The sequence below is a fragment of the Carica papaya genome, chromosome 5 (genome assembly GCF_054855325.1).
Source record: "Carica papaya isolate Zhongbai chromosome 5, ASM5485532v1, whole genome shotgun sequence".
NCBI classification, from domain to species: Eukaryota; Viridiplantae; Streptophyta; class Magnoliopsida; order Brassicales; family Caricaceae; genus Carica; species Carica papaya.
The window spans coordinates 32,607,168-32,618,634 of NC_142313.1; the positions used below are offsets into that span (position 1 = coordinate 32,607,168).

General features: G+C 35.3%; 1 long non-coding RNA gene across 1 annotated transcript; it reads left to right on the forward strand.

Moving 5' to 3' along the window:
• The first annotated feature begins 1,776 nt into the window (after positions 1-1,776).
• LOC148265780 (uncharacterized) lies at positions 1,777-11,129 on the forward strand. Its single transcript, XR_015819157.1, has 2 exons — positions 1,777-3,160; positions 10,873-11,129. It is a non-coding gene; the product is annotated as an uncharacterized LOC148265780 (long non-coding RNA).
• The last annotated feature ends 338 nt before the right edge of the window (positions 11,130-11,467 follow it).

Sequence of the window (11,467 nt, forward strand, 5' to 3'; positions counted from 1 at the left end):
CAATGTATAGAGTTTAAATTGCTAACAATGAATGTGAAATAGAACTTGAATATGTTGTTTATGTGAGTTTCATAGTAAATTGAATTTCTTCTATTGATTCTAATATGGTGGTTTAATTTCCTAGGTAGATTTATTAAAGTTAGTCATATGTTTCATATCCATGAACATGAGTTTTATCATTTGATAATCAAATTGTTGAAACACAAAAGCCTTGAAATGAGTTTGTTCTCACATTTAAGCATGTTTTGAGAAGTTGGATCATACGGTTGAATGATTATCTATAACATTAGTGCTTCAATGGTTTTTAGCACACCTTCTGCACTACTACTTGAATTAAAAGGCTAGGGTTAACTAGGGCTTTCAGAAGTTGGATCATCTGAATACCCATCTTTGGTGCATAAATGCATTGTCACATCATAGCATAAATTGTTTATTTTTGGGAAGTTCAAGATTAAGTACCTAATTTTAACGATGTTAACGATGTTAGAATAGCTCAGTTAATTAGAGCATGTGGCTGTTAACCACAAGGTTGGAAGTTCAAGCCCTCCTTCTAGTGATTCACTTTAACTTCTCTTTTTATGTCAGAAGAAAAGATTAGGTAGTTTATTTTACTTTATCATGTCCTTTTTGTTTCTTTGATGTTATCTCATAACTTATGTTTTCTTTAGCTTCTATTTGACATAACTTATTTTATGTCACTAAATGAGTGCCTCATCCCTTCCTATTTGGTTATATTTTTCTGACTTAAATTTTTGTTATTATACCAACGCTTGTTTTAAGTGTTTAATTTCATCTTAAACAAATTACTCATAAATTTTTTTAGATTTTTGTCCTATGTCATGGTTGTAAGTATTAAAAATGAAGAAAATCATGATTCTAAAGATGAAGTAAATCATAAAAATAAATTAAGTTATTAAAGAGGAAATAAATAAAGCTAAAGGGTAATAGTAGGGTGTTAAACAAGAAACAAATCAAAGTGTTATAGAGAAAATAAATTAAAGTATTAAAAATGAAATAAATCAAGTTAAAGGGTGGTAAAATTACCTATTTGTAATTAATTGTTTATTTTCTTTTTCATCTTGTAACAATTATTTATATAAGGTTCTAATATTCAACGAAATACATATCAATCAAAGAATTATTCATATTATTGTATTATAATTTTACGTTAAGATATTCATAAACTCTTTTATAAACTCTATTTGATCTTTATTATCCAAAATTTAAAAAAAATATCCAAAAGAGGCCAGTGTTTATAAGCAACCACCACCATCGTGCCGATAACCATTATAGGACTGACCACTTCCACCATTAGCCAGCCTTCATAGTCAGCCCAATAAGTAATTGTTGCTCCCTTCATCACCACAGTTTTAAGTTGCCACTGTCACAACCATCTTTAGTTCATGTCGATCATAAATCTTGTCCAGATCGAAACCGAGTAAATCAAGCTGAAACCACTGAGTTGAGGACATGAGTTTTTTATCTAAGTTGACTCATGGCAGAATTGGTGTTTTCCTTACACTGCCAACTTACTGTATTAAAGCCTAATATGATAACTTCATATTTTAGTAAATCTAGAGTAGAGATTGAAAGACTAAGAGCACCACTTGAGTTCCTATAACAACAAATAAGTATTGAGTTATTAGCTCACTTAGGTATAGCTTATACCTTACAATAATTAAATATCTTAAATGAATCCTTTTAAAAATCTTGGTTTATAGACTAAGCAGCCACAGATCATATGAACAATACTTCTAAATATTTTGAGATATATGTTTCATGTCTGAGTAATGAAAACATTTTCACTGTAGATGATTCCCCCTATACTATTACAGGGAAGGGTAATATTAAACTTAATCCTACCATTGTCTTAAAAAATATATTACATATTCTCAAATTATGCACTAATCTTGTATCAATAAGTAAATTATCACAAGACTTAAAGTGTAAAGTAATATTTGGCTACTCGCATTATGACTTTCAGGATAGAATTTTAGAAAAAATAATTAGACGTGCTGAAGTAAAAAATAAACTCTACTAATTGGATACACACAAGAGATCCTTCTCTATTATTACTACGACCTCACGCACAAGATTTGGCTTTGCCATAAAAATTTTGTGTACCCATCCTTCTCCATTTTAACAGTGATGTTTCTCCTTAATTACTTAAGAATTCAGAATATATAAATTTACACAGTAATATTTGTAAGTTTACATAAGATAAGAGTGCGAAATTTCTCTTTAGTAATAAAGAAAGTTTTGTTTTATTTTAACTAATCTGTAATGATATTTAATAACCATCTCACACAACTACTATTCCTCAGGCTCAGTGATCTATGTCATTTATTGATCATTGCACTAAAATTTCTAGAAGCCAAATATGATCTTAACCATATCATACCTTACTTTCTACAATGTGATAAAACCTAATTTGGAACATTATAAAGAAATTTTATATTAACAATATCAAAGATTTTTTTAATCACATATTTTTTGTCATTTTTCTATCTGGAAGGAATCCTTCATAAACCATTTTGAACTTGTAACGATAAAAAAAAATAAAAAAATAAAAAAAAAATAAAAAAATAAAGAAACCTTAAGTGAAGAAGAGAGGGCGGAGAAGAAAGGAAGAAAAAGAAAAAGAAGAAGAAGAAGAAGAATTAGAAGAAAAAGAGGAAAGAGAAGAAGAGAGGCAGAACAAGCAGTCGATCCGACAGAGGCAAAAAAGTGGCAACTAGAGAAGGAGATGCATGCGCGATCGTATTCGACGAATCGGGAAGAAGGAAACGCGCTACAGCAAAAGAAGGACAACTACTCTCAGTGCACCGCGTGATAATAGGAAGACAGATCCACATGCGGGAAAGACAGATCTGTTCGTGGCACATGGCACAACAACGGAGAAAGAAACCAAAGGTGTTGTGTGCAACGAGAAAAGAACGGTTGCATTGCAGGGAGGCCAGATCCCAGAAGCTTTGGCAAGATATGTTTCAAATCTGGGAGTTTCGTGACTTTTTTTTGGCGATTTTTGATCATTTACGCCAACATGTGTTGGTTCTGGTGATGGTGCATGCTAACCCCGATGGTGGCACGAACCACGGCGCATAAAATCTTCGATGACACGTACGTGGTGACTTTGATGACCGGGCACCGCATGTCCAAGGTAAAAAACTATCATCCTTTTCTGTTAAATATTTCTAAAAGTGTTTCTCACTTAACGCACGTATCATTCGTTTGTGAATGAGGAAATTATCTGAACGGTAGCTAGATTTAAAGAAGACCATAGACCGAACCGAGTGAGAACTCTGACACCTTTTCTGATCAAATTATAAGTAAGAATGTAATGTGTTATCAAGGATTTATCTGTGGAAATCCACTAATAAAAAAAAATATAATGTGTAACACCGCAAAACTCCCTTGCATTTAACAAGCATCGAACTCCAGTATTTCGGGCCTTTGGTCATTTAAATTTCATTAGTAATTTAATTTACCAATAAATTATTTTATGATGGTTTAAATGATTTTTATTTATTTTCCCAAAATTATTTCCAAAATAACATTTTCAGGTGAAAATAGCAAAAAATCAACAGTGCGGAAAGCTGAGTCTGCAACCTGCGAACCTGCGCAGGCTCGCCCACACGCGCACAGCGTCCAACCTGCATGCATAGTGCGCGACATGCCTACGCACAGTGCACAGCAAGGCTACGCCTGCGCGTGGTAGGCAGGCTGTGTGCAACTAAGCACGACATGTCTGCGCGAAGTGCGCAGCAAGACTACGCCTGAGCATGGCAGGCAGCCTATGAGCACACAGAGCATAAAATGGTCGTCTACGCACGCGTATAACACATTGCTGCGTCTTGATAGCTGCAACCGACAGAAGGGCTACCTAGTCCCATCAGCTATGCATGACCTTGTTTGGCCATGCTTTGTGGGCCCCATTTCGACCCCTTCACTCCACTTCTCTGATCTTTGCCAAGTGGCACAAATTTGGCCCTCCTTGCCCCTTTATAAAGCCCTCCTCCGCTCTTCACTTTCTACATTTTCTTCTTTATTTTAACAAGATTAGAGGGATAGAGAGTAGAGATTTTTAGAGAGAGAAATGAACAAGAAAGAAGGAGGAGAGTAGGAGTTTTCACAAGCTTATTGCTAAATTTTTAAAAGCTTTCCTTCACTTCCAAAAAATTAAGTCAATTCAGTTACGGTCTATATTTTTAAGAGTTATTTTTAATTAATTAAATGGTAAAATTGAAAATTGGTTGAAATAGATTTTCATGCTTATTTTGGGTGGTTTATTTTGGTGTATGCAATTATATTCTTGAAATTTATGATATAATGATGATTTAAAATATCTATATGCATGAACTCATGTGTTTGTGCTACTCAAACGAGAATTTTGTGAGTCATAAATTTTTACAAAGGTTGATGTTTGTTTGAATATATGGGAAACATGGTTTTATTGAGCATGATACATGAAAGTACGATGCTTGGTAAAGTATATATAGGTTTGGCCCTTCGCTTTGCCTTGGTAATAGCAAAAAAGGTTATTCTAGTGGGCCTCAAAGAGGATGACCCGAATGTCAAATCCATATAAAAGAGCCTTCGGGCCGAATATATGAAAAAAGAGCCTACGAGCTATGTAAGTTATTGAATCCCTATGGATTCAGAAGTGGTTGCATTGAATATGTAGTAGGCATATGAAAAGGATATGAAATTATTTTTACCATGAAGTGAACAAGTGAAAAGAACGAAAAAATCTATTCGACTGTTATCTTTGAGGGGTATTTGTTTCTTTCTCATCTGAAAAAGTATTGATGAACCACTCCCTGTAATGATCGAAAATCCCTCTGATGAGAAAGAATATGCATTAGGTACATGTAGGGCCATAATGGCAAAGTACGATAGTGGTCATAGTTTAGATTGAGAAATGAAATGAGAATAGCTTGGGAATGGGCTGATGATTCACAATGGTAGCCTAGGATTCCTTCTTCCCTTAGTGGATATATATTATAATGGTTTCGTGCAAAGGTGAGTAGAAGACATAATAAACCTGAAAGTGATTTAGAATGCTAGACACGATTTGCGTGATGGTTCCTTTGTTTGCAAAATGTACAACTTTTGTTACTACTTTCCTTATGATGGTTTGTACGATTGATCTTGATTTTTATTGAGTATGCCATTGGTTTGGATGTATATGATGTGATATGCCTGCATAAAAGTTGAGTAATGATGCTTCTTAGCATGGTTGTATAACTGTCTCACCTGATTTCTTAACAAAGGCAAGGGTTTTCTAAATATTTTAAATGACTTCATCTCACGACAATTCCCCAATGTAAGAGATATAAGAGTTATTGCTTACGTTGTTTACTTTTTAAATTTTAATCATGTGATTTTAAATACTATTTTTCTTACTGAGTTTATGTGAAACTCACCCCTAATATGTGCCCCCTTAGGTGTTGAGAAAGTTGAGGTCTGCTCCATGATCAATCCTTGAAGCTTGACTAGATCATTTACAGATCTTTGGTGATCTCCCTAAGATATAATTTGAGTGCAATAGTTTTTCTGCACTCTTATATAAATTTTATATAAGGACTCTACTATGTGTTTTATACTTAAGAGTGCCACTTCATGGCCTCAATGTAAGAATTAAACCTTAGATTGTTTGCAAGGGATTCTCTATTTTCGCTTCAATGTCATTTTTATTTTAGCACTTGTAACTACTTAAGTAGTTGTCTCCCTTTCACCAATAGGTTTGGGATGTTATAAAATGGTATCAAACCCCGATTCTAGGTGAAATACCTTAGGATTAGGATTTTGAACCTGAAAATAGGAAGGTATTAGGGAAAATCTTAGATATAGTTTTTCTTGTATGACTTCTCCTGCCCACTTCCTTCTTAATGATTTCAAGTAATAATAGACATCATTGGAAGAGTCATCGAATAATTAGTTAGGTTAGGGTGAAATTACCTTTAAAAACTAGGGAAATTATTTTAAAAACTCCCTCATGTTTACAATTGTACTGTGCAAAACTTATTTTTAAAGATATTTGTTTTCTTCTAACCTTTTGATAAATAGGAAGATGGACTCGAATCCATCAACTCACACCATCCCTTTTATTTGCGACTTTCTAGATGTCTTCTTGAAGAACTACCAGGGTTACCTCGGAGTTGAGAAGTAGAGTGCTCCATCGATCTAGTTCCTAGCACCAAGCCCGTCGACATACCCTTTGGCCAAATGAATAGGACCAAACTCTACGAATTGCATTATCAACTGTTAGTACTACGAAGAAAGAAGTTTATTCGACCTAGCTCCTCTCCATGAGTTGCCCCAATTTTGTTCATAGAAAAGAAGGATGGGACTCCCTATCTTCGCATCGACTATCGAGAACTCAACCAAGTGACCATGAAGAAATGGTGCCCATTGCCTCGCATTAATAGCTTATTCAATCAACTTCCGGGCACATCAGTGTTCTCTAAAATCCATCTCAGGACTAATTATCGTCATATACAAGTCTGCGTCGAGGATATACTGATGACGGCATTTCACTCTCGATATAGTTATTTTGAATTCTAAGTTATGCCCTATAGTCTGACAAATACTCTCACAATCTTCACAGACCTCATGAACCATGTTTTTGGTCTACCCTAGACCAATACATCCTTTTTTACATCAACGACATCCTGATATACTCAAAAAAACTCCCAAGATCACGTTGCTCACCTTATTCATGTGATGGAAACTCTTTGTAAGCATTGCCTTTATGCCAAGTTTGAGAAATGCTCCTTCTAAATGGATCGAATCTTCTTCATTAGCCATATGGTTTTCAATGAAAGGGTTTCAATTGACTCTACTATGGTCGAAAGTGTCATCAGTTTGGAGAAACTAGTTAATACTAAGGACGTCCACATATTCTTGAGACAAGTTGGGTATTATCGATGTTTCATCCAGGACTTTTCTCATGTTCCTGCTCCTCTGACAAACCTCATCAAGAAGGAGTTCTACTTCGACTGGGACCCTGAGTGTGAAGAAAGTATTTTAGAGATCAGGTGTCGACTTGCCACCACTCTAGTGTTGGTCTTCCCTAACAACGTCGAGTACCTTTAGATAAACTGTGACACATTCCATAAGGGTCTAAATTGTATACTTCTACAACAAGACCGAGCTGTAGTTTGTGGTTCCAGATAACTAAAGTCATATGAGCACGACTACACCTCTCACGATCTTGAGATCACTGCCATCGTCTTCCTTTTAAAGATAAACGTTACTATTTGCAAGGTCGGACTGTCGAGATTCATACCACTCATCAAAGTTTAAAGCATTTGTTCTCCCAGAAAGAATGGAACAAGATGCAAGAACTCTATATGGATATTTTGAAGGATCATGATTGTATGATCCTACATCATCCTAGCAAGGGTAGCAAACTTGACGGTGCCCTTAATCGAAAGGAAAGAGCCTCATTAAGATAATTGATGATCTCCAAGTGTAAGATGTTAGAGACAATTCATGAATTCCAAGGGAGTCACCACAGCCACCATACCTACCTTGCACAGATACGAGGACAACCCAGCATTCTCGGTAAACTTTGGGAAGCTCAAACAATGGAACTAGAAATTTTAGAGCATAAAACAAGTTGCGCCCCCAGAGAGATAGCAACAACAACAACAACAACTTCATAGTGACTGACAAAGGATTATACTGATATTGCAACTAAATTTGGGTACCTAACATCCCTATGCTCTGATCAAATATTCTGAAGGAGGCACATGCATCCAAATTTACTCATCCATCCTAGTAGCACTAGAATATATAGTGATCTGAAGCACCAATACTGGTGGCCCAATATGATGAGGGATATTGCTGAGTACGTCTTCTAATGTCCTACGTGCCAGAGGATCAGGGCTAAACACCAAACACCCTGTGGACTTTTGCAAGGTCTCTCCATTCTTGAGTGAAAATGGAAGCATATCACTATAGACTTCATCACAAGATTACCTACAACCAATGCCAATTAAGATGCCATTTGAATCATTATGAATCGACTGACCAAGTCAGCCCGCTTCCTTGGAACCAAGACTACCGACATAACCATGAAACTAGCCCAGCTATTCATCAAAGAGATTGTCTGACTTCATAGTGTTCCTACCTCTATAGTTTCATATCGAGACCCTCAGTTCATATCTCACTTTTAGGATAGCTTTAAGGAAACTATTGGCTTTAGTATGAACCTCAGCCATCAATTCCTAAACTGTCAGTCAAACTGAACAAATCATTCTGACCCTAAAAAACATGTTATGTGTCTATGCTTTAGATTTTAGTAGTAGTTGGGATCAGCACATGTCCCTATATGAAATAGTTTATAACAACTATTACTAGTCTAGCCTTGGTATGGCTTCATTCGATGCCCTCTATGATAGGCATTGTCAATCTCCAACTCATTAGAACAGGGTTGGGAACAGGCATCTCCTTGTGCTGGACTATGTTCAGGATATTATCGAAAAAGTTGACGTTATCTAGAAGCACCTCCTTATTGCTTAAAATTGTCAGCAAAATTATGCGGACAACCGTAGATGGCCCTTGGAGTTTACTATTGATGATCACGTTTTTCTCAAGATCTTTTCATACAAGGCGGGATCACAATATGAATAAAAAGGAAAACTAAGCCCTCATTTCATTGGACCTTTGAAGATCACTAAACGTGTAGGCCCCATGGCATACTACTTTAATTGACTCCCGGGTACACTTACTTACATAATGTCTTTTATGTTTCTATGATCCGAAAATATTTCCACAATCCTTCGCATAATATTCCGCGCCCAAAAGCCCTTTTCTGCATAGATAACACTTGTGCGACACATCCTATGGAGATTATTGACTGTATGGAGAAAATCCTACGCGACTAGAGGATTCCCATGGTCAAGGTATGTTGGTAGCACCCAACTCTAGGGCAAGCGATGTGAGAAGAAGCAAAAGAGATGCGAGATTTATATCCCAACTTGTTTAAAGACTCTTGCAAATTTGGAGAACCAAATTTTTATTAGGTGGGAGGAATATGACACCCCGAAAATCCCTTACATTTAACAAGTATAGAACTCCAATATTTCAGGTCTTTGGCCATTTAAATTTTGTTAGTAATTTAATTTATTAATAATTTGTTTTACGATGATTTAAGTAATTTTTATTTATTTTACTTATTTTTCCAAAATTATTTCAAAACTAACATTTTTAGGTGAAAACGACAAAAAATCAACGATGCGAGAAGCTGAGTTCAAAACCCACGAGCCCTAAACCCACAAGCCCACAGTTCGGCCTGCAATCACCGCGTGTGCACGTTGCGCATAGCTCGGGCAGCTACCTTATCCCGTTAGCCATGCATGGCCTTCCTTACCCCTTTATAAAGCCCTCCTCCCCTCTTCATTTTTATCATCATTTTCTTCTTTGTTTTAACAAGATTAAAGAGAGAGAGAGAGAGAGAAAGAGAGAAAGAGCAGAGATTTTTAGAGAGAGAAATGAGCAAGAAAGAATGAGGAGAATAAGAGTTTTCATAAGCTTATCGAGAAATTTCTAGAAGCTTTCCTTCACTTCCAAAAGACGAAGTTGACTCAGTTATGTTAAGGGATTTTTATTATTTATATCTACATTTCTAAGAGCTTTTTTTAGTTAATTAAATTTGTAAATTTGAAAATTAGTTGAAATGGATTTTTATGCTTGTTTTGGGTGATTTATTTTGATGTATGCAATTCTATTCTTGAAATATCTATATGCATGAACTCATGTGTTCGTGCTACTCAAATTAGAATTTTGTGAGGCATGAATTTCTATAAGTGTTGATGTTTGTTTGAGTATATCTGAAACATGGTTTTATTGATCATGATGCATGAAAGTATGATGATTGGTAAAGTACATGTGGGTTTGGCCCTCCCTTTTGCCTTGGTAATAACAAAAAGGGTTATTATAGTGGGCCTCATCTCAATAGGATGAATAGGAGATCAAATCTGGATAGAAGAGACTTCAAGCTGAACACAAGTCAATGAGCTTTCAGGCCGGATATGTGAAAAAGGAACCTGTGGGCCGAGTAAGTTATGGAATCCCTGTGGATTCGAAAGTGGTTGCATTGAACATGTAGTAGGCATTGAAAAGGATATGAAATTGTTGTGATTATGAAGTGAACAAGTGAAAAGAATAAAAAAATTCATTCGAAAATTATCTCTGAGGGGTTTTTGTTTCCCTCTTCTCTAAAAAAGTGTTGGTGAACCGTTCCCTGTGATGGTCAACGGTCCCTCTGAAGAGAGAAGATATACATTAGGTACATGTAGGACCATAGTGGTGAAGTACGATTGTGGTCATAGTTTAGATGGGGAAATGAAATGAGAATGGCATGGGAATGGGTCACACAACGGTAGCAGGAGATCCCTTTTGCCTTCAGTGGATATATATTGTAACAGCTTTACACGAAGGTAAGTAAAAGACTTAGTAAACCTAGAAATGATTTGTAATACTAGACATGATTTGCATGATGGTTCCTTTGTTTGCAAAATGCATCACTTGTATTAGTGCTTTCCCTATGATGGTTTGTATGATTGACTTTTTTGTTTATTGAGTATGCCATTGGTTTGGATGTATATGATGCAACATGCCTGTATAAAAGTTGAGTAATGATGCTTCTTAGCATGTTTGTATAATTGTCTCACCTGATTTCTTAATAAATGCAAGAGTTTTTTGAATGTTTTAAATTACTCTATGCTGCGAAAATTCTCCAAGGTAAGAGGTATAAGAGTTATTACTTACGTTGTTTACTTTTTAAATCTTAGTCGTGTGATTTTAAATATTGTTTCCCTTATTGAGTTTACATAGAACTCACCCCTAATCCATGTCCTCCAGGTGTTGAGAAAGTTGAGGTATGCTCTATGATTCACCCCTTAAAGCTTGACTAGGCCATTTACAAATCCTTGGTGATCTCTCTAGGAAATAATTTGAGTGTAATACTTATCTCGCACTCTAATGTAAATTTTGTGTAAGGACTCTTCTATGATTTTATAGTTAAGAGTGCCACCTCAAGGCCTCAATGTAAGAATTGAACCTTATATTATTTGTAAGGGATTTTCCATTTCTGCTTCAATGTCATTTTTGTTTTAGCACTCTTAACTACTTAAATGGTTAGCTCCCTTTTACCCATAAGTATTTGGGATGTTACATAATGAATTGGTTTAATTTTGGTAAAAGGATTTACATGTTGTTATAATTCCAATAGGAAAATAATTCATATGATCATTTGTACGTTAGCATTTCATGTATTTATTCATAAAAGTATGTTGTGAATATGTTTATAAATAAAAATACTTGTGTATGATAATGTATATATATACGTAAGTGTAGAAGTTGTGTCTATGCAGAAATTAAATATGAATATATATATACACATTTTATGTGGATAGAAGTTGTGTGTGTTTAGATACATAAATAATAAAAGAAATTG